The 23,070-nt window shown below is 49.4% G+C and overlaps 1 protein-coding gene across 1 annotated transcript in view; it reads left to right on the top strand.

Annotated features, from left to right (window-relative positions):
• Nucleotides 1-23,070, top strand: part of LOC126537562 (dual specificity tyrosine-phosphorylation-regulated kinase 4-like) — a 252,240-nt gene that overhangs the window by 31,774 nt on the left and 197,396 nt on the right. The gene's annotated exons all lie outside the window — the stretch shown is intronic.

Genomic DNA, 23,070 nt, shown 5'->3' with positions numbered 1-23,070 from the left:
GCTTTCTGGCCAAGCAGACAACTTGGGTCACTGGGTATTGTGCAAGTTGGAGTGTGCCGCTGGGAATGTGTCCGAGGAGAAAACTTCGGCACTGGGGTATGTGCAACGGGGCAGGCGCACCTCATTCTTGGCCTCATTTAGGCACGCACACAAACACACACACATACATACATACATACATACATACATACATACATACATACATACATACATACATACATACATACATACATACTGTATATATATATATATATATATATATATATATATATATATATATATATATATATATATATATATAATGAGTGCATTACCATAGTAACTATAGTAAAAGTTGCGACGACTTTCCCATTTACTTGTGCATATGATGACAAGTCGAGTAACTCCCCTATACCTCGGTTATGAAATGAGATTTCGTCTTTGAAGGAATGCAGTTCAGCTTTCGTCACCACTTCCTGCCTGCCAAGTTTAACCCTTTAAAAATGTGCTCGCTATTCGATTCCATATTTCAAGCAAGTTTTTTTCTTGATTCGAACACATTTTTAATCTTCTCACAAATTTTAACATTCCCCTCCTTTTTCCCGCTCTTAGCTGTTCCTATTCAGGAAACCGCATTCTGGCCACGTCCGTTAGATCTTGGAAACGGAGTCTGAACTGCGTCTGGTTCAACCGCCAACGCCCACAGTTTCTTTATTTTTTTTTTACTTTTTTTCTATTCACAGTTCTTTTATGGAAGGCCGAACGTGCCGTGACGCGTTCGATTTGGCTGACTATAAGGCACGTCTAACTCCTCGAGTCATTTTTCACGCGACGTACACGTTTCGACACCTTCCTGTTGTTCCTAATCGCTTTTCACCGGAACGAAATCGTCGAACGGTGACCTACCTTGAGAATACTGTTTTATGATGTTTTCACTCAAAACTATGGCACATTAAGCGAGGCGTGGTCAGGAGAATATAGACCAAGTGAGCGAAGGCTCCAGTTTTCGGTAGGCAAACGATAACCCTAGCGACGATAGCGTGCATTGAATGTGAGAAATTATTTCCCCCCTTTCCTTATTTCATTCTTATTTTATTTTCATCCAACAACTCTTAAAAGAATAGTTACTGCACTGCTATGCCATGCAGACTCGACTGAGTTGATTGATGAAGCTTAACGACCCAAAATTTAGGCGCACACAGTCCTTGCTCAGTTGACTTAAAAAAAAAAAAAAAACAGTGTATAATAGTGAACCGTGTACCTCGGCCAGTTCTCCCTTGCGCGCCAGAACACAACCGCGGGTGTAGTTGCGTTTTCACGTGTGCCACTGACGACTTCTCTCGAATAATGCGGCGACACGATAGCGATCGTTAACCGCCCTGCACACGTATCAATGGTAATCACGCGTCTTGGACCAGTGTACGCTTGACCGCACGCTTATAAAGTTCATCGTTAAGATTCTTATTTTTATTATTGTACTTGTTTTTGCTTGTTTTTTCGCACGCTGGTTTTTCGCACGTTTGCTTTTAATGCTTAAGAACTGTTGTTGCTTTCATGTGGCATCGGATTCTTCTTTTCACATAGAATGAATACACGCTAAATATAAAAAGAACAAGGCTCAAATTAGCGAAACGTAAGTGCCGAGAATGAAAGAGCCAATGTTGGAGCCAGGTGACGTAAATGCACTATAGGACAGCTATACCAACAGCGCTGACACGAACCACACTGGAACGTCCAGTCAGCTCACAGATTCGTTCGCCACTAAGTCATTCGCCGCTCGCTTCAATTTGTCCGGCAATTCTGGATAACTCGTCTCGCTGACGTATGATTCGGACGCACGACTCGCAACGCAGACTTAAAGAACTTCACTACAGCGGAATCGCCACGTACGCGTCTCAACGCGCGTAACCGAGCTTCCTATTACAACGATGACTCCAGCGTTATTCGCCGCGTCTTCTGAGTCAACCGGCGGGGCACACGAGGGGAGTTCCTCGAAAGAGAGCAACAACATCGCGGAATGACGGGGAAGGAGATCGCATCGCTCGCTATGCTTTTCCGGCCACATTCCGATCCGGTCAGTCGATGGGGCGGGGGGAGGGGGGGGTGGCACCGCGCGACGGCGCGACGGGGCGCTCGGCTGCTTTTCGGGGCGCCTCCTTGCACGCCGCCGAGCAGCAAGAAGTCGGATGCCGCGAGGCGGCCGGACTCGTCCGACGAGCGCGGGTCTGCGGCGAGCTCGCCCCCGGGCGACACGCCCCTCGTCGTCACCCGCAATGGGACCTCTCGAAGCGAGCCCTGTAGCTGCAGTCCTGCCCCCTCCGGCGTTCTTCCTCGAGCATAGGACGCCCCGAGAGGGGAACCCTCGTTCGCTGGTGTAGACGACGTTGTCGAGGAAAGCGTGCGAGAGAGACGCGAACAAGCGCGAAGAAGAAACCGAAGCGACCGAGCGAGGAAAGGGAACAGAAGTAAGCTCGAGCTAGGATATTCCGCGTCAGGCCCCAAGACAGCTAGAGGAGATAGTGCTTCAAGCCGGATATTAATGCGAAGCTTCCCTTTTTCTTTTTTTTGCGAACTCTTCTAGACTTCCCTGGCTGTGGTTGCTGTCTTGGTGAATATATTTGTGGATGGATATACATAAAAAGTCCGTACGAAGGTACCTTCTAGGTGGCTCATATAAATCTTGTGCATTGACCACCGGCGGTGTGTCCAGCTCTCGTCTGCATTAAAAGAAAAAAAAAAGGAAAAAAATACCTTCCTGCATAGAACCTGCACGAATAATGTCGGCTCACAGGCATCTCTAAAAGCACACCGATTTGTTACTGGAACAGTGAATTATATTTCACGGATTCTCTTATTTACTTTCTTTGATTTAGTCGCTCAGTACGTGCCACTGGGTTCTTGGCCGCTCTTAGAGAATGGATACGTCTCACTACGGACACAAGAGCTAGAGAATCCCTGAAAATCCCCGAATGTTGCGTGATACATGTTGCGTGTCGTACTTTTCTGTGCACAGACTTGCCATTACTAAATTTTACGCATCACCATTAGCTGCAATTAAATTATTTATTGCTTTTCGTAAGTCCCACTTCGCATAGATTCCTACGCATGCGTTGCGTCTGCAAGAGCTGCTTTTATTACCGACCGATATGTTGAGAACGTGAATATAACCCCAACCCCCCCCCTCATCCCCTCCCCCCCTTTTTTGTTGTTGTCGTTATTGCTACACCCCAACAACTGAAATTTGTGTGAGTTTGTAAGAATTCATACTTGATTTAAAGCGCAAAGAAAACTGGTTATATACGCCAGTTGGATGCCGAAGGCAGTATCTACGTCTACGTCAAGAAATGAACATTGATTGTCGTTGCCGTTCAATAACTGCGACAGCTTGAGAAGCTTGGCTAATGAGGAGCCCGCTGTTCCAAAACTGTATCTAAGAAAGCACTCAGCAGTCTCCTCACGTATACCGTGTATAACAACTGCCTTTTTGTGCGTATATGCAGAGTTGAAGGCGCAACATTGTGCTGTGTACGTTGGCATCATGACGTTACATCCTGCATTTTCACTTCAAATCCCGGTACTCGAAACGTAAGGGTCGTGGTTACATTTTTCGTCGCCCTTGACGACACCAACGGTCTATATCAAATTTGTCTGAAATTTAAATTTCACGAATTCTGGCGACAAGAATATGATTACACCACGTCCATAGAGTTCTGCACGCGTACGTCTCCATATCCGGGATCAATACTTTACCTAATGGCTTCCGAGTTCATCTTGAAAAGGACTGAAGGCAATTTGCACTACAATTTTTCACCGTTGTCTCGCATGTAAATATCAGTATCAGGTTCAGTGGCACTTCTGTTTTCGATTCTTAGCTCGACTATTTCAATCCCTTTCCTGTCTGTGCATCTTTCCTTGAAAAGTATTGTTTCAGTGGCCACGTGAACGCTGACAAAAATGTCTTGTCTTTCCAATGAAGAGCCCCTCTCTCTCTCATTCACAGCACAAGGAGTCGCGCGATGTGAGCTAAGCAGGACAAAAAGTGGGAGGGTGGAAGCGGGTCAGAGTTATGCGCGGTGTTCTAGATGCAACGAGAGGAGGAAATGGATGCAGGCACGGAGAAAGCTCGGTTGCCGTTGCAACATACACGCGCGCGCGCACACACACACACATTCAAACACGCCGTTCCGTGCTGTGGGGGAGCGTCGTCGTGCTAGAGGGAATCGATACGGAAAAGACGTAAGTCGCGAGTAAGACGGCGACACCCGAAAGGTATATGCGAGAGCCGAGTTACAGTGCGTACGAGAAGGAACGGAGAAAGAAAACACTGACTGGCGGAGCAGGCGCCGCTTGCATGAGCCGCGTTCCGCGCGGTGAGCGAGTGCTCACTGGTGTGCGGCAACTTGTGCAAGAGAGCGAGTTTGGCGCCAACGCGACGATGAAAGGAAAAAAAAAAGAAATAAAGGAGGAAACCTTACTAAACGTGGTACGCGCCTGCGGCCGTTACCATCTTGCTTCTTCTCCTTCCCCTCGAGGCATATCTACAGCGTGTGCGCGCGAAACCACGCCCCGAGGTTGCGAGACCACGTCGCGCGTTCGGTATTACCACATGCTATAGCCAGTGCAGTGTATACTCTGGTGTATGTGTAACGCGTGTGTGTGTGTGTGCGCGTCGCCTGTGTTATGCTGTTCTGTTCGAAGCAGCTCTGCGGCTGCAAGTGTGCATTCGCGTAACTACGTCCGCGCACGCTCTGGATGTGACACTGAAGACCGCCTTGAGGAGGAAAGGCGTCGGCGCTGCGGTTTCGACGCATGCACGGCGAGTCCGTGTTTAGTTAGCGACCAGGAATGCGCGTGTGAGTGCAACGTGGGGACGACAGACAGGCAGCGAATGGGGGCGACCGTTTTAGTTACGCTCAGTTTATTTAAGCGCAGAGAGAGAGAGAGAGAGAGAAGTCGCCCTACGCGGCGTGCGAGGGCCAAGCGGTGCCGAAGCAAGTCGTGCGTGGCTTTGAAGTCGTGCAGTGCGTAGGAAGGCGTGGAAGGCAAACGATGCGAACAGCCTGCAGATAAGGAGGCCTGCAACGTTCGAGGTGAACGAAAAAAAAAGATAGCGAGAAGACAGAGAAAGAGGGGGAGAACGAGCGATAAATTTAGCATCGCGATACTGAGATACTTAGACAGAAGGAATGCGCATTTTGTTGTATATCTGAAGTGTAACCACGTCATTCTTTCACGTTTTCTTCAAGCACACTATAGTTGTACAGCTGCGCAGAGAAGTCTCCCCGAGGTCGGTTTTTATTGCGAACAGAATTCACAAAATGGCGGAAGGGGAGCCGATGTTGTTCTTTCGTTTGCTTGATTCATCCGAATTTTCATCCGGGCTCTCAATCTCTCTAGCCAGGTGGACGAAGATATTGAAAACTGTAACGCACACACAAAAAAAGATAAATAATAAAAATTCTATATTCGGAACTTCCAAATGCTGCAGCGAAAGCGGTTATAGTTATTCTCTAAACGACATTTATTGGATCGTCCCAAGCTTACACAGCTGACTTATAAGTTCTTGTCTAAAATATAGAGCCACTTTGCATCTATGGCCTTTGGAAGACTGACGATAAGAGATAATTATTGCATTTGCCCCCCCCCCCCCCCCTTATACCCCCTCTTCAGGTCGAGCGCTCATTCGCGAGCTTGTTTTAATTCTGGGATTGCATTTATTTAAGTTAATTACCCCTTCCAAGGCCTTTCGTAAACGAAATCTGAGAACATACACACCTGTACGTTCTGCTGCCATCGATCGATATAATTCATTGAAACCGGTCCTGCCACGTTTCTGCGCTCGGCATATCCGTAGTAAGAGACATCTCAGTTGAATCTGGAGCTTAAAGCTATCTCTGAAACAAATACAAAACAAAACAAAAACGGATGGCCCGCAATTATTAACTTCAAAACGTGAATTTCTCTCTCTCTCTCTTCTTTTTTTTTTTTTTTTGCTGCCGCCGAAATTGCACTGGAACGTCAAACGCGATTGGCACTCGTCCGAAGCGAACCTCGTTGCGATGAGTTAAATGTTACGGTAGCAAACCGGAGACTGATATCTGGTTAACCTCCCTGCCTTTCCTCTCTCTCTCTCTCTCTCTTTCTCTCTCGTATAAGTTTACAGGGGACCGTGCGCGAGAGTTTCGCTATGGCAGCCGCCCTAACAAATGTCTGCGAAGCGGTCCGACGGAACGACCGAGTGGAGCCGCATGCATCGTCTCGAAGGTAAAGCCTGAAATACGCTAACGACTACCCGAGAAGACTTTTGTGACAGATCGGCTGCCAGAAGAGAAGCCTTTGTTTTATTAGGTACACCGACCAAATACATGCAACGGGTCGTATATATATATATATATATATATATATATATATATATATATATATATATATATATATATATATATATATATATATATATAGCCACTAGACCTTAACGGGCGCCATCCCGCGAGCCGTCGATGTTGCAGCTTCGACGCGAAGGCGAGGGCCGCCGAAATGGGAGGAAGAGGGGGAAACCCCTGTCATAACAGTTCGCGCAGGCCAGCCGGGCGTTCGGCTGCCCAGATTAGGCTGTGCGGTCCGACCCAGGCGGCGGCCGATCACGCGCTCGCGCGCCATACGATAGCGGCGCCTGTCCGGATACAACGAAGCCAAGTCGCGGATACTTCTCTCTCCGCAGTGAGAAAGAGAAAAGGGAGGAGAAGGGGAGCGCGCGCGTATATTTAGAATCGCAAACTTTTGGGGCGCTCGAGGCGCGCTGAGAAAACAATTTACCTTCCATTTTATCCGACCTTGAACTTCGGCAAAACGTTTCGTTTCCGTTCTATTTCTTTCTTTTCTCTCCCTATATTTTTTTATTGCTTTAGTATTTTTTTTTTCAGCCCATCCCACGCGTTCACTCCAGTTCTTCCCATCTGTGTTGCAGCTACGTGTCTTTCGTTTTTTTAAACGCAGTAACCACCAGGGCAAAAGGGGACCCCCCCCCCTCCTGCCCGCCCCCACTTCTCTCTCTTCGGTCCTTCAGCGTACGCCGGCGCATCCCTGGGGCATATAGTGAGGAAACTGGAACCCTGACGTCGCAAAGCGCCAGCGCAACAGTGCGGAGAAAATAACGGCTCTCCTCTGACGTTTCCGAGCGCTTCTGTTACTATCGGTTTTCGTTTTTCTTGTTTTCTTGTTCCTTCCTTCCTTTTCTCTCAACACTCCATCGAGTGCTCGGCTCCTTTCTTTCTTCGCTTTTCTTTCTTATTTTTGTTCCATTCGTTGCTTTTTTTTTCCTGCCACCTTTTTCTCGTACGTTGACTGTGGAGTGCCGAAGCGTACTAAAACGTATCCGTGCGTGTTCGCCGCACGGGACCTTTCGTTCAGGCAGCCGGCCATGGGCTCTTCCTCCTCTTTTCCTTCTTCTCTCCGAAGCCGCAGCAGGGCGGCGTTTCGCGTATGCACTGCTCCTCGGTCTTCTTCGAAGAAAGTGTCGAGCGGGCCTTTTAACACTTTGGCTCCCAAACCTGCCGACGATTTGGGTGGGCCCGATGCCAGGCCGGCAATACGAGACAGAGTTGCCCCAAGCTTTCGAAACGGTGCAACCTTGCGGAGCTCACTTGACTCCGTTAGCTTAGACGGGCCAAAGAAGCACTGTTCTACGTTTGTAACTGGAACATAGCGCTGTGCACATATAAAGGCCAAGTGTAGATATGCCAAAGTGTCGTGAAATCGCTGCCGCCAATTAAGAGCATAACCAAGTTTAAGATCTGTCGCGCAATACCAGAAGACGCTTCTGACTAAGACTGAGCAGTAAATATGGTTGTCACGCACAAACTATGCGAAAGAGAAAGCACGGGAAAATGAAGCTTTATGGTGCTTGCTGTCATCGCCCATGTATGGGATCGTGCAGATGGGTTCTCTTATCGCATGTTTTTTTTTTCTTTGTGTGTTCGCGTGCTTCTTTTCCTGAAAGGACGGGCGCTTTGCAGTCACCAAGCAAACCGTCACTTTCGCTGCCTTGATTCCTACTTTCTCAGCTGAAGTTAGGCTCTCTGTCAGAGTTTGGGAGCGCTACAAAAAGCGATCACGCTCTCCCGCCGGCGCCTACATTTAAAGGCACTAAATTTGTAAGAAATACGCTGAAGACAAATTTTTCAGTGCTCAGAAATAAGGGGCGTTCGAAGCAGCAGCAAAACTTCTGCGCAGCATTTCCCGGAATTTGCACTGCTCAATTACGGCAGCTTGCTTGTGCTTTACATAACGCCGCATAAAGCAATTAAATTAAAATTAATTGAATCCTGGCTTATTCCGTGCCAAAACCACGATTTGATCATGAGGCACGCGGTATGGTGGGGGACTCCGTGTTAATTTTGACCCCCAGGAGATCTTTAACGTGCCCCCAATGCAATGACGTAATTTGCAGATTTTATATGTCTCATACCAACACGGGTCGGCTTTGCTCTTGAATCGCTTCCAAGGAAAACACGTGTTCGGTGCATATCCATGGACGTGCGTCGCAGTTTCCAAGTTTACATAACCACTGGGGACGTTTGATAAAAAAAAATTATTGACTCGAATGTAAAGACCTAAAAAAGAAGGATGTTGGCTTCGAACCTCGAATCCAATTCCGAACATTTTCTTGTCTTACTAACTAGAAAAAAGAAACAATAGCAAACACATGTAGTGGAATGGCGGGGAGAATCTTCAACGGAATTCATTGTTTTTTGTTTCTAAGATGTTTGCCACTGGCAGGCCGCCTTCACTAATATTATATCGAATAAAGAATTTAGCAGATGATTTGACAGCAGGGTTTCGGTCTGCATATCCATTCTGAAAAGTAGAAACACGTAACCAAACTTTTAGGACGATATCCCTTGACATTTCCGATATAACCACGTGCCGTCGTAAGGTTTGTAACCAGGAAGATTAATATAAAATTACTTTAATTAGTGAATGAATGGATTTAGATTTTCTTAGTAATATTGCCCGACTGGGCAGATAATCACTATGTAGAGGCGTAAGTCCAGAACACTTTTCAAGAAAGGAAAAGAGCAAACTGTATAGGCATCTCTTCTTTTTCTACTATAGTGCTTTCCTATAGAAAGGCATAACATCACCGAAGCTCTCCTCCCTGCTATACATGCCTTTTTTATAACGAACACCATCATATGCCACCTCTCATTTTTGCTTTCTTTTATTAATATGAAAATAAAAGAAATAGATGTAGTCACCCTATAAAGGTGACGGCTACTCCTTTTCTCAATGGTGAAATAATATATTTAAAAAATATGTAGTGGTAAAATAAGAAGAAACGACATTACAGGGTCAGAAATCCACAGCACGCAATCCTAAACATGCATGAATATATATATATATATATATATATATATATATATATATATATATATATATATATATATATATATATATATATATATATATATATATATATATATAAGGCAAGTCGTACGGCATTGACTTTGTAAACAAAATCGCAAACAAAGTCACACAAGCGGCCGCGACAAGTGTGTGACAGAGTTTCTAGAATTTTGAAATCACGCGTCAGTACTCATTTCAGTTTACTAGTACGGGACTCTGGTTATTCAGCATTTCTATTTCTATAGACGGCAAAACCTTCAGTTGGGGTGGCGGTTCCAACTTTCTGAATGCTATGTCGTTTCATTGTTTATTATTTTTTTTTTAGTCATAGCTGCACAGAGCTTGGTACTACGCGAGTGCAAGTGCGTGCGCGCTCGCGGCTGTAAAACGGACTGTGGCATCGTATGTGGCGGGTGACATCGCCGGCGTTTGAGTGGCCAGTGGAGCAACTCCGCGGTCCCGAAATAAGAGCAATAAAGAAAGCGCGACGAAGGCGTCGCGTGCAGCAACACGAGGATATCGAGTGACGAGACCAACGCGAAGGAGGAGAAGCCAAAAATAAGGAGGAGAGAAGGAACAAAACAAAAGAAAAACAAAATGACTGCACCAGTAGAGCGCACTGCTTGGCTGTTTCAGTCGCACGCGTAATCTTAAAAAGTCCAGACACGGGCCGTTTGTCAGCGCTTATAAGTGCGCCGGTAACGTACTCGCAAAAACGGAGAGAAGAAAAAAAAAAGATACCGTGAAGGAAACCAGTGCAGACAAGTGGGAGAGGGGGAAAGGATATATGGGTTTTTAGAACAAGCCAAGCGAGTTGGCCTAGCCACGCTTGGAAGTTATGGGTTAAGTAATAGCCTCCGGCCCCTCTGAAAGCCCTTCAGTTGACGTATTATTCGGCCATTAATTCCAAGTGGTTACGGCAGTAAGTAAACGACGCTGACATTATATTTTTTCCCTGCGAGCGTGGAGCATTTGTATAACCTGCACGCGAGGAACGATTTTAACTCACGCATACGTAATGACAGCAAGACCTGTAAGCCAGAAAGGCAAGGTGTGTCTTGGAAAAAAAATTTTCAGGATTTTCGACTGCCCGCTGATCGCCATGCTACGCTAGCAAATCTGTAGGTTAACAATATAAACGCAATTTGTGCATGTCCCTTATAAGCCGCGTTTTATGGTGTAATTGCAGATTCGACGTCGACTATAGCTTAGTAGAAGGCGTTTCTAGGAAGGAAACGGGACGGACTCAATACCGTATACATATAATGAACCCTTACCAACAAGCCCGGTTGTCAGTTTCACAGCCAAGTAAACTAGCTAGTCAGCCCAACCGCTGGTCACTTCGTTCGTTTTATGCTCGACGTCTCAGCCCGCCGGCGTCTGTCCTTACCAACCAACGGCGGTGGCGCATGAAATCAATGGGATTTCGGGTCATGCACTTGCGACACCCGGGTCCTGCACCCGTGTCAAATCCCGTCGTTTAACACCGGCGTCCGTTATTTTTGTTTTTTACGTCGCGCCCTTCCACGTGAGTGCTTTGGGAAAAAAGAGAAAGCAACATGGCAGTGAACCAGTGGCCGCATTCACGGCCGACGCTTTCTGTTCGTAGATGTAGTTAGCCATAGGCTGGCCACCTGCGCTAACAGTATGTCCGACCTGATGATCGGCTGGCGCGTACTCTTACGAATAGTTCTAAACGTATCGTAAAAACTTTGGATTGTATTCACAAAAATGCTCGTATAGTAAAGATGTTCGTAAGAGCAGACGCCGTGGGAGCCAAGTGTGATGCTGGACATATTGGTGAAGGTCATTGGCAAATATAACTTAGGAAAAAGAAAAAAAGAAGCTATACGAATTCGGCCTTTTGCGAATACGGCACCCAGACGACAGCAAATGAAATCACTGGTCAAATACAATCAGCTCTTACAAAGAGAGAGAGAGAGAGAGAGCGAAAGCAAGGAGGTCAACCTGACAAGCGTCCGATTTACTACACTACGCTGGGGGTAAGGGAAAGGAAGAATAGATATATGAGAGAGGGAGAAAGAAAGGGAACAGTGTGTGTGCTGGTGGGAGGTCGCGCAGGAGCACCATAAGTAGTGCCTCAGGCCGGTGCACTTGAAGTAGTGCAGTTAGCACACGAATCGCTTTTTGTGCCAGCGATGGATGTGACGGCACCGGTCCGAGTATCTTTGGCTCGGAGAACAATCTCGAGTCCAGTCGGTTTAAAGTTGTCCTTTAGATGAAGACATTGGACGCCGTAGCAAAAACAGACACACAATAGGTGCTGGGTGGCCTCCTCGCACCTACAGGAGTCGTACGTCGAGTAAACGGCCATTCTCATGCGGTATGGACTAAGCACTCGTAAGCGCCACTCCGAGCCACAAACGCAACAGCAACATTGCTTTGCAGCGAGAAAGGCTGGATGGCACTTTAAAAGCTTATACGAATTCCGGCTGAATTCACAAAAGAGAACGCAGGAGCTGCACTTTATAAAGGAGGATGCAGGGCTAACTATGCTAACTGTCCTTACAGATGAAACTCTTCGTGTCCTCTCTCTCTCCCCCCCCCCCCTCCCTTCAGCACATTTAATAGTCGCTCGTCGTGAAAGGGTGCGACTGCAGCATCCTCGTTGCACTCAGCTTTGCTAAGCATTCGCCGCAAACAACTCCGGGTTATCAGAAAAGCGATGCACCGCCCACCCGAGAGCAGCACGGATTCAGAGTTCCTCTCTTGCCTCGCCGCCCGCATGAGCGCGCGCGCGCGGCTTACGCCAAACCTACGCACATCCTGAACGTTGCCAATCGCATCCCCAACATCCGCGTGCAGCAACACTTCTTCCTTTCCAGCATGAACGAGCTAGCCACAGGACGCCCGCGTTTGCTCGACTCTTCTTCGTGTTCCGTTTGCGCTCTCTCTCGCACGGGCACTCGTTTTACTTAACTCGTTTTACAGAGTTTGTTACTTTGTTCCTTGTCACTACGCTTTTTATTGTTCTTCCATTGTTAACTTCTTTTCTGCTCCTCTTTCTTTCTTTTTTTTTTCTTTTTGTGTCTCCTTGTCTCGCGTTTCAAAGGGTTTCCACCGTCTGACGCATATACCTGCTGCAAGTGGGTTAATGACACGCTTTTGAGGTATCTCTCTTTTCTTTTTCTTGCTTTCTTTCTTTCTTTCACTCGCTCCACCCCCTCCGCCTTCCCTTCGTCTCCTCCTTCTTGTTCACAGCCGTGTCGCTTTTGTCGAATTGTTCTTCGCCCCGGGTCACGCGTTCCCTGTCGAGCGCCCGTATACGTCCGCCGTCAGTTCCTTCTCGGCGTGTGCGTTGCTTTCTCCATTCCGGCTGCAGCACGCGGCGTCGGTGCGAGACGCGCCGCACACTGTCAGACAACGCGCACGGCGGCCCGCCTTGCTGCAACCGGCCAAGCCAAGACAGCGCGGCGGCGGCGGCGGTGGTGCTCCTTTGATAATTGTTCTCTCTTCTTACGTTTCCTCTTTATCTTTATTATCCCCGGTTCCTCCTTCTTTCTCTGCCCGCGCTTCTTCTTCCTGCGTCTGCACACGCCCGCGCGCGTCGCCTCTTTCCGCTTCACGCTACTGACGTCGTAGGTTTCGTGTCGTCTCCGCTTCACATCGCTTCGGCCTCCTCTTCGTGTTTCGGTCTCTTTCTTTCTTTCTTTCTTTAAAAACTCGCCTCTCCGACTGTGCCAGTGTTCTGCTGCTTCCCGGTTTCCTCTCCGCTTCCAGGCGTCTCTTCTTTCCGCCCGCCTTTGAAGCGTGTGTAACCCTATAACCTGCCGCCGCCGCAGCAGCTGCTGCTGCTGCTGCCTCATTTGTAGCAACAAAAACTCGCGGCAGCTCTTGTTTCGGGCTTTTATATACCGGGCTTCCATGTACTTGCGTGCCTCGTTCGGGCACGCGTCGCTGTCGGGCACGCGCGAACCGAAGCTGCTGCCATAATTTTCGCCGCTCGATTCTCGCGACGGCGGGAGTAAGAAGAGCCCCCCCCCGTTCGAGCATGCTAAGACGGAGAGGACCGCTAAATAGTGGAAAGCCGCGTTAGCTTATTTTATTTTTGTCTTTTCTATTCTTTCTGACCGCATGAATTTGCGAGAGGGGGAGACGCGGTCGTAAGAAAAAACGGTGTGAGCTGTGCCGCTTGTGGCGTGAGTTTATCTAAATTATGAAGATAAGCGCGTATCACTCGTATGCAAACAAGCGGAACTCTTGAGAGAATGGTGCAGTTGCGACAGGAGTTTACGCGAGCAAGTATATATATATATATATATATATATATATATATTGCTACGGCACAATATGCGCGATCACGAAAGGCCAGCAGTGTGAAGACGACGACGACGATTAGAAGCTAGCGCGGGCTGTTGCCTCTTGGCCAAGCGCAGCGTATTTTCCTTGTAAATATATTTGTACATAGCTTTTCGTCTGCGTCTTCCTACGTAACATATCTGGTGGAGGTGGACGTTCCCTGTACCTCGTCACGGAGCTTCGCAGTGGACGGTACGTCGAGCCTTCCTTCATGGCTCCCGGCGACGACAACCCGACTCCGCCGGCTCCGACACCTGCTGCCACTTCGACGACCTACATCACTCTCCCCGCTCCCCGTGATCCTGGCGTATTCTCGGGCCAAGATGGGGAAGACGTCGATGACTGGATCAGCCTGTATGAACACGTCAGCCGCAATAACCGGTGGGACCCTACTATTATGCTCGCCAACGTAGTCTTTTACCTCGGTGGCACACCTCGAGTTTGGTATCGCACGCACGAAGATGAGCTCACCAGTTGGGATTCACTTAAGACACAGCTTCGAGACTTGTTCGGCAACCCCTACGGTCAACAACTTGCCGCGCAGAAGGCGCTTTCCGGCCGTGTGCAGACGTCAACAGAGCCCTATGTCACGTACATTCAGGACGTCTTGGCTCTGTGCCGCAAAGTTGACACCCACATGACTGAGTCAGACAAGGTTTCCCACATCCTCAAGGGCATTGCCGATGACGCCTTCAACTTGCTCGTTTGCAACAACGTAGCGACGGTGGATGCTGTTATAAGAGAGTGCCGCCGCCTGGAACTCGCCAAAAGCCGACGTATTGACCAGCAGTTTGCCCGTCTGCCCAACACCCCAGCGACATCTTCCTGTGCCGACGCTCCTCGTCCCAACAACACTGCCGATGTTACCAGGATCGTCCGGCGTGAGATCGAGGCCGCCTATCCGGCTGCCTTCGACTCCAGTCCCACCAACACATCTGCAGTCACGGTCTCACTGATCCAGGCAGTTGTCCGCCAGGAGTTTGAAAACATGGGTCTTCACACCATCTGCTCGGCCCATCGCCCTAATACCCGCCCGGCTTCTTCGATTTCGCCCCGTCCCGCATCTTCTTACCCACCACGTTTCCGCAACCCATCTGAATGGCGCACTGCTGACGACAAGCCTATTTGTTTCCACTGCCATCGAATCGGGCACATTTCTCGGCACTGTCGTAGTCGCTGGAGTTCCCCGAGCCGGCCTACTTATACTGCCTACTCTCGCCCCTCAGGTGGCCCTTCTCGTCCCTATGCCGCACGCTCCGATAATGCCGCCACTGATTCTCCTGCAACGAACCGCCCCTATTCTCGTTCGCCTTCGCCCCAACGACGACAATCTCGCTCTCCCCAGCCCCGTCGCTCCTATTCGCCGACTCCCTTCGGACGCCGCTCCCAGCCGGAAAACTAGACGATGCAGCGCCTCGAGGTGACGCTGCATTGCTCCCTACGCCGCCAAATCCTCTACTGACTTTGCCCACTCATCTGAACCTTCTTGACGTGCAAGTCGACGGTGTTTCTGTGTCTGCTCTCATAGACACTGGGGCGCATTTGTCCGTAATGAGCGCTGACCTTCGTAACCGGCTCAAGAAAATTATCACGCCCGCCACGACGCCTGTTGTCCGTGTCGCCGATGGCGGAACAGCCCCCGTAATTGGTATGTGTACCGCCCGCGTCTCCTTCGCCGATCGCTCAACAATCGTGCTATTCACAGTCATCGCCCACTGTCCCCACGACATCATCCTCGGCTTAGACTTCCTTTCCGCACATTCTGCTCTCATCGATTGTTCCGCCAGTACTCTCCGCCTTGACCTGCCTGTTCTGGATCCTGCTGAACCACACCCCAGTCGCCTCAGTTCCGCCGACTTCGTTCGCTTGCCACCTTCGGCACTGACCTACGTTGACCTAGTGTCATCCCCACCAGTCCCCGACGGTCACTACATCGCGGCTCCTATGCAAGACGTCCTCCTTACACATGGGATCACAGTACCCCATACAGTTTTATCTATTACGGCGAATTGCGTCTGCCTGCCAGTGGTCAACTTTGGCTTGACGACACGAGTGCTGCCACGTGGGATGTCTTTGGCCCAGCTTTGTTCATTCGAGGATCACTCAGTAGCATCCATTGCAGTAGACGACACTTCATCCGATACTCCTCTACCATCGCAGTCGGCAAATTGTACCATCGCTGACTTACGGAAAATGATTGCCCCCGACTTGCCCTCCGGGCACGCTCGTGAACTCTACCGCGTTCTGTTTTCCTACCACGATATTTTTGACTTTAACGATCGTCCTTTAGCCCAAACTACAGCTGTCAAACATCGCATTAATACCGGCGATGCCCCTCCTATTCATCGCCGCCCGTATCGAGTGTCACCAGCTGAGCGTCAAGTTATTCACGCAGAAGTTCGCAAAATGCTTGCCAAGAACATTATTGAACCATCATATAGTCCATGGGCGTCACCTGTAGTACTGGTCAAAAAGAAGGATGGCTCATGGCGCTTTTGCGTGGATTATCGGCACCTTAACAGGGTTACCAAAAAGGACGTGTATCCCCTACCTCGGATTGATGACGCCCTTGACTGCCTCCACGGTGCTCGCTATTTCTCTTCTATTGACCTTCGCTCCGGCTACTGGCAGATTGCCGTGGACGATCTCGACCGCGAGAAGACTGCTTTTGTCACACCCGACGGTCTTTATCAATTCAAAGTGATGCCATTTGGTCTATGTAACGCCCCTGCCACTTTTGAACGCATGATGGACTCCCTTCTTCACGGTTTCAAATGGTCCACGTGCCTGTGCTACTTGGACGACGTTATCGTATTCTCCCCAACGTTCGCTACGCACCTCGAGCGCCTCTCAGCAGTCCTGGACGTTTTTCGGCGAGCCGGTCTGCAACTCAACGCATCGAAGTGCCAATTCGGCCGTCGCCAGATTACCGTCCTTGGACATCTCGTTGACGCGAACGGAGTGCAACCGGACCCAGGCAAGATCCATGCTGTTACGCACTTCCCTGTTCCGAAGTGTGTCAAGGATGTGCGCAGCTTCATCGGCCTTTGTTCGTACTTCCGCCGTTTCGTGAGAAATTTCGCCGCCATAGCACGACCACTAACCGACCTTTTGAAAAAAGACGCTCCTTTCCAGTGGGGCGATAACGAGGCCTCTGCATTCTCTCATCTAATCGACATTCTCACAACGCCTCCCGTTTTGGCCCATTTCGATCCTTCTGCGCCTACCGAAGTCCGTACTGATGCCAGCGGTCACGGAATTGGAGCAGTACTGGCACAACGCCAGCGTGGCCACGACCGTGTTATCGCTTACGCCAGCAGGCTCCTCTCACCCGCGGAGCGCAACTATTCCATCACTGAGCGTGAGTGTCTGGCCCTAGTTTGGGCGGTTGCGAAATTCCGCCCATACTTATATGGCCGATCCTTTTCCGTTGTCACAGACCATCACGCGCTTTGCTGGTTATGCTCACTGAAAGATCCTACAGGAAGACTTGGTCGCTGGGCCTTACGCCTCCAAGAATATTCGTATACTGTCACCTATAAATCTGGCCGACTACACAAGGACGCTGACTGCCTGTCTCGCTACCCGGTCGACGAGCCTGACGACGCCGACAGTAGTAGCGCCAACGGCATTTTCTCTGTCTCTGCCTTCGGTAACATCGCCGATGAGCAGTACCGAGACCTATCGCTGCGAGCACTTATCGAGCGTCTGCGCTCTACACCTACCGACGCATCCGTTCGCCGATATGTCCTCCAGGGTGGCATTCTGTATCGAAGGAACTTCCTCCCTGACGGCTCTGACCTTCTTCTGACCAGCGTCGGAAGACACCTCAGGTGCTACCTGCCGGTCATCTCCAGCCGATCACCGTCCCTGTGGAACCGTTCTTTCGTGTTGGATTAGACCTGCTCGGTCCCTTTCCCACGTCATCTTCTGGGAACAAATGGGTAGCCGTCGCGACTGATTACGCCACCCGATACGCTATCACTCGGGCTCTCCCTACCAGCTGCGCCACTGACGTCGCGGACTTTCTCTTGCGTGACATTATCTTGCTTCATGGCGCCCCGCGACAGCTGCTTACTGACCGTGGTCGAAACTTCCTCTCGAAAGTTATCGCTGACATTGTGCGTTCCTGCTCCATTCAACACAAACTGACTACTTCATACCATCCTCAAACCAATGGCCTGACAGAGCGGTTAAACCGTACTCTTACCGATATGCTGGCCAAGTACGTTTCCAAGGACCACCACGACTGGGACATTGCCCTTCCTTACGTAACATTTGCGTACAATTCTTCCCGGCACGACACCGCCGGATTTTCTCCCTTTTATCTACTGTACGGTCGCGAACCTACCTTGCCCCTAGACACGGCACTTCCTCCTGCTGCGGTCTCAACAAGCGAGTATGCGCGCGACGCCATCGCCCTCGCTGACCATGCACGCCAGCTTGCCCGTGCTCGACTGACGGCCTCACAGACCACTCAGCAGTGTCAGTACAACGCCCGCCATCGTGACGTACAGTTTTCACCTGGTGCGCTCGTGCTCCTGTGGTCGCCCTCTCGTCACGTCGGACTTTCAGAGAAGCTCCTTTCGCGATACACAGGGCCCTACCGCGTGCTGCGCCAGGTGACGCCTGTGACTTACGAAATTGCTCCTGTGGCCTCAACCTCGTCCTCTCCTGTGGCATCTAGTGATGTCGTACACGTCAGTAGGCTCAAGGCCTACTACACTGCTTCCGAGTCCGATCTTTAGTCGCTCCGGGACGGCGCTTTTGCAGCCGGGGGTAGTGCTACGGCACAATATGCGCGATCACGAAAGGCCAGCAGTGTGAAGACGACGACGACGATTAGAAGCTAGCGCGGGCTGTTGCCTCTTGGCCAAGCGCAGCGTATTTTCCTTGTAAATATATTTGTACATAGCTTTTCGTCTGCGTCTTCCTACGTAACAATATATATATATGTACACACGCCGTGTTACTTAGCGTACATTGTGGTGAGTGCATGCAAATGAACGTGGAAAATGGACATAAGGCGACCAATGGAAGAAGACGGGGAGCGATCGATGAAGAATATACATGTATTAAGCGGGGGCGGTGGGCGGTGGGGTATATTCGCGATGAAGCTGCTAAATAAAGTGTTTATGTGGCTTTCATAGATGTTCTGTCGTGCTGTATTTTTTTTTTTTTTTTTGTAGTGCGCATGTTACAAGGTGAGATAGCATTCAATCACAATGAACTCCTTCATCGCGCAAGTTATTTTGGACAAAGATAGCATTTATGTATGATACGTGAGGCGGAGAGCCAGCGGTCAGGGAATATCCACTTCGAAGGCAGTCGTGACAAATCTGCGTTGTGACACGCTTTGGAATACTGAAACGGGCGTTCCTTCTATATAAGTGAAACAGTGAAAGAAAGGCAACTAAGAAGGAAATAGGCAACCGATAACTATTAAAAGAAGTGGAGAAATATTTTCTATACTAGTTACGGCACTTGCGGAGCAGCTACAGATAGCCGAGTAAGGGGACTGGCCTATTTATTCATTAACCTTTTCGGGCAAGCAATCATTACTTCAGTCTCGATTAGTTTTGTCTAATCCAGCTAAGATGTCGCAGTCGAGCAAGACTTCATAACCACGTGTGACAATGTCAGCAAACGTTTCTGCACGGGTGCTCACGTGGTGACTCTCCTTTCGTTCTCTTTATCTTTCTGTAGCGCTTTTCCTTTCTCCAAGTGTGGGACAGTTACCTTGGAGAACTCGTCATTGCTTTTCCTTCGCCTCTCTGTTTCTGCTCAGCGCGACAGATAGTACCTAAATTTGGACCAGTTGTATTACACTAACCCTTAGCAGCGCGCGCACATTATCGCATTTTGCCGCACATACAGATTAAAAATTACGGGCGACGTCTACTAAGTTTCGTGAAATCGGCAGCATTTCTGCCGCTGCAGAAGAAGGAGAAGAGACAGAGAGATAGAAAAATTTAATTATATCCGCAGAGACGGAAGTACGTGTATATAGTTTGAACGTCCCATCACTTTCGTCGCTATTCTAAGTGTGCCGTCAATCCCAACTGCCGTGCTTAATTTCATTCCGGGTGCGGGAGACGGCATAGTGGCCACAGATATCGTAGAGACGACAAGCTAACAAATTATTCATATTACTAATGCATATTACTACTACTAATAATAATAATATCACGCTCTTGAACTTGTCTGCTAGCTCCGCCACAGCGGCGGCCCGATACAAAGGGTGCATACCGTCACCATCACCATCTTTAGGCTCATCTCGTGAGTACCGCTTTACGGGCCCGAACGGAATAAATCGACTCATAGATCTCCGAAAACTGCAAGCAGATTTTTTCGGCATTATTATTGGCCCTTTGGTTATTCGTACGCTGGGCTTCCAATTATACCGTCCACACTGACTGCAACCAATGTCCTCCTCCTCTCCTGCCCATAAGAGCGACTGAATGGCTAGATCTGAAAAGAAGAAGCCAGCGCAGAGTGTCAGGACCTTTGCAGGTGCGTGGGTTCTGTACATTTCAAAAGGGGCTGAACGTCATCAGCAGTAGCAACGTTATTCGTTTACTGCGGCACTGCAAATAACTACGCGTATATGCGGAGACGGTTCTCGTTACATTCTCTTCGCAAGGTCGTCACGACGGATATCGTCTTCGTCACGCAACCCAGGGTCTCCTTCACGGCCGCGCGTAAATTACCCTCGCGCAACTCCTTCGCATCTGGCAAAGGACAGTACACTACACACCTGTGTGCGCGTGGTCAGAAAAAAAACAAAAGAAATGTCTCTGCCCCAGAAACGACCTACATATGCGCGTTTCTCGACGAGTACCTACCAGTGTATATGCAACAGCGGACGACGCGCACGCAGTCAAGTGACACCGAGGTCCGTCGCCGTCGCCTCGAGTGTCGACAATATCTGTAACCCGAAACAACGGACGCCTTCGAGGCCCCATCACCGACGTTGCTTGGTCGTGTTGGCCGAGGCTGTGGCGGCGGCGTTCGTATTGTGAACCGCGACGACTTTCCCATAGAGCGCCAAAAGAAAAGGCAACTATACGCTTGGAGCAGTGCCCATCTCGCGGGAGGCCAAGGCCCACCACGCATGCAGCCGCAAACGAACGATTGTCTCCTTCCGAAGCGTCGTCTCGCGTGCCTCGAAACGCAAGCATTCGCTGTCACCGCGCCGCTGCTGCTGTTGCTGCTGCCTTCGTCGTCGCAGCGGTCATCACTGCATGTCGAGTCATAAGTGCGGGCCGAGAAAAACAGAAAGCGCGGCGTCCCACATTTTTCGGACGCTCGTCTCGCGAAAAGAGAAGAAGGAAAAAAAAAAGGCAATTAAGGGAGAAAGAAGATTACGATGAGCGCGATCGTCGTCGAAAGCCCTGACCCCCATCTCTTCGTCTCGGTCACCTGCTGCCTCATTTCGCGAAGGATTTCTTAAATAGCCGGCACACATATACGAAATGTGTTCATTACTGGAAAAAAAAAAAAAAGAAAGGCCGCGCGTCGTGCCGGCTGGTTTCCCGCAGCAGCCTTGCTGACACATCCGTGTTTCTCGGACCAGTACGCGCAAAACTGCGCCCGCTATAACGGCGGCAGGGATCCCGAGCAGTGCGTCGTACATGCGAACGGGAACGGGGAGGGCCGTTAAAATTCCACCGCGAAGTGAAACGCGTCGAGCGGGGCGAGCGCAGCGCACCGCGCGTGGTCTTCACACAGTTGCACGCGCGCCTTGACATGCGGCATCACGCCTCGCTAAGGGTGTTTCTCGCAGTGGTCCCCACTGTCGACCCCTTCCTCTACCACCTTCTCACTCCTACACACTCCCCAACCGTGGCCCCATTTATTAATGTTCTGTGCCTGACGTGACGACGACGTGTGCTGTGCTCACGCCTACGCGCAAGCAGGCCTGTATGTTCGCCGAGCCTTGGCATTGTTTTTTTCTCGCCGAAGGTCGCCGGAGATCGTTTTGGAAACATGCGGGAAAAAAATAAAGAATTCCTCAATCTCAAGTTGTTAGATTCGGAAAGCTGTCCTTATAAGAGAGGCGCTAAAGAAAAACGGTGAATAAGTTTAGATTGCTGAGCTCTATTTTCGTTGGTTTCGCAGTAATAGGTTAATTATTAGGAGATAAAAAATGAAGGATATAAAGGGTCGTTTTTCGGAATTTCGCGCAGAAAGCCCAGCGCGGCGTCACGGATTGCAAAGTATTTTCTCTTTTTTTTTCGAATTTCGGTCGTTGCGATTCAGTAAAAGTTCTCGAACCTTCCAAGTTCAGTCTTTGGCTCTTTAAAGAAAAAAAAAAGCGATGTCATCGACTTTTACCAAAAAAGTTTGAGTGTATGAGCAAGCGGACGCGTCGTCAAAATCGATGACTTCACGACCAGCTAGTGCGGGAACTTCAAGGCGGCGTCGCCACCAGCCTTTCCTTTCTGCGTCTTTCCTGCACTGTTCTACGGCTCTACTGTTCTTTTAAGAGTACGGTGGACATCGCGCATTCGTGGTGCTTCGTGGAAATTTGCGTGGTCTTGTGGTGCCAAAGTTGCATAACGTGATGGTAGAAGCCGCACTGGACAGTTTCGAATTAACTCCTGACGGTTCTCTGACGTTCACTCACTATACAGGGGGCGCTTTTGCAGACGACTCCCATCGGAAAGCGGCCGCGGTGACCAGCAGTAGTCGAACTCGCGGCCTCGAGGTCGTCAGAAGAACGGCGTGTAACAAACAATACAATGCAGAGGAGGAGAGGAAAAAAAATTATGGTGTGATAGGAATTGTGCCGTTCCCACTCAATCAAGCGTGAATTAAATGTCTGAAGTAATTCACCGTGAATGCGTCAGTATATATGAATGGAGTAGGCGGGGTACTCTAGCTCAATCTCTTCACAGCAACATGCACGTATAACAGAACAGTACCAACGAGATCCTTCCTGGTTGAAGCTATACAGCTATCGGACGAAAACTTTTTGGGCTAGGCTAAGCTAAAGGTTGCACCGTGGAACGTGTGCATATTTTGAACCTGTCTTCCAACCGAGCGCTATCGGCGGAGAATATGCGAATGAGTTGCGCAGACAGTCTTCGCTTACAACCTCCCAATTTCTCCTTCTATATGGATGTTCCTTACAACATAATGACTTGTTCTCTCAAGTGGTTCCACCGCTAGTTTATCGGACGTCACTCGAAAGACAGTGAAAGCCTTCTTTACGAAGTACGCACTTGCAGAATAGAAAACGACACAGTGTACTTAGCCAAGCTCAATACAAAACGAAGTACTGGTTGTTATTCGAAGGTGATAGAAAAGCTTAATCTAGAAAACTAAAACTCGAAGGTGGCGCTTATTTCTGTCATTCATCCCTAG

This window comes from Dermacentor andersoni, chromosome 4 (genome assembly GCF_023375885.2).
Source record: "Dermacentor andersoni chromosome 4, qqDerAnde1_hic_scaffold, whole genome shotgun sequence".
Lineage (NCBI taxonomy): Eukaryota > Metazoa > Arthropoda > Arachnida > Ixodida > Ixodidae > Dermacentor > Dermacentor andersoni.
The sequence above is the reverse complement of the archived record's forward strand: the minus strand, read 5'-3'. Positions and strand labels throughout refer to the sequence as shown.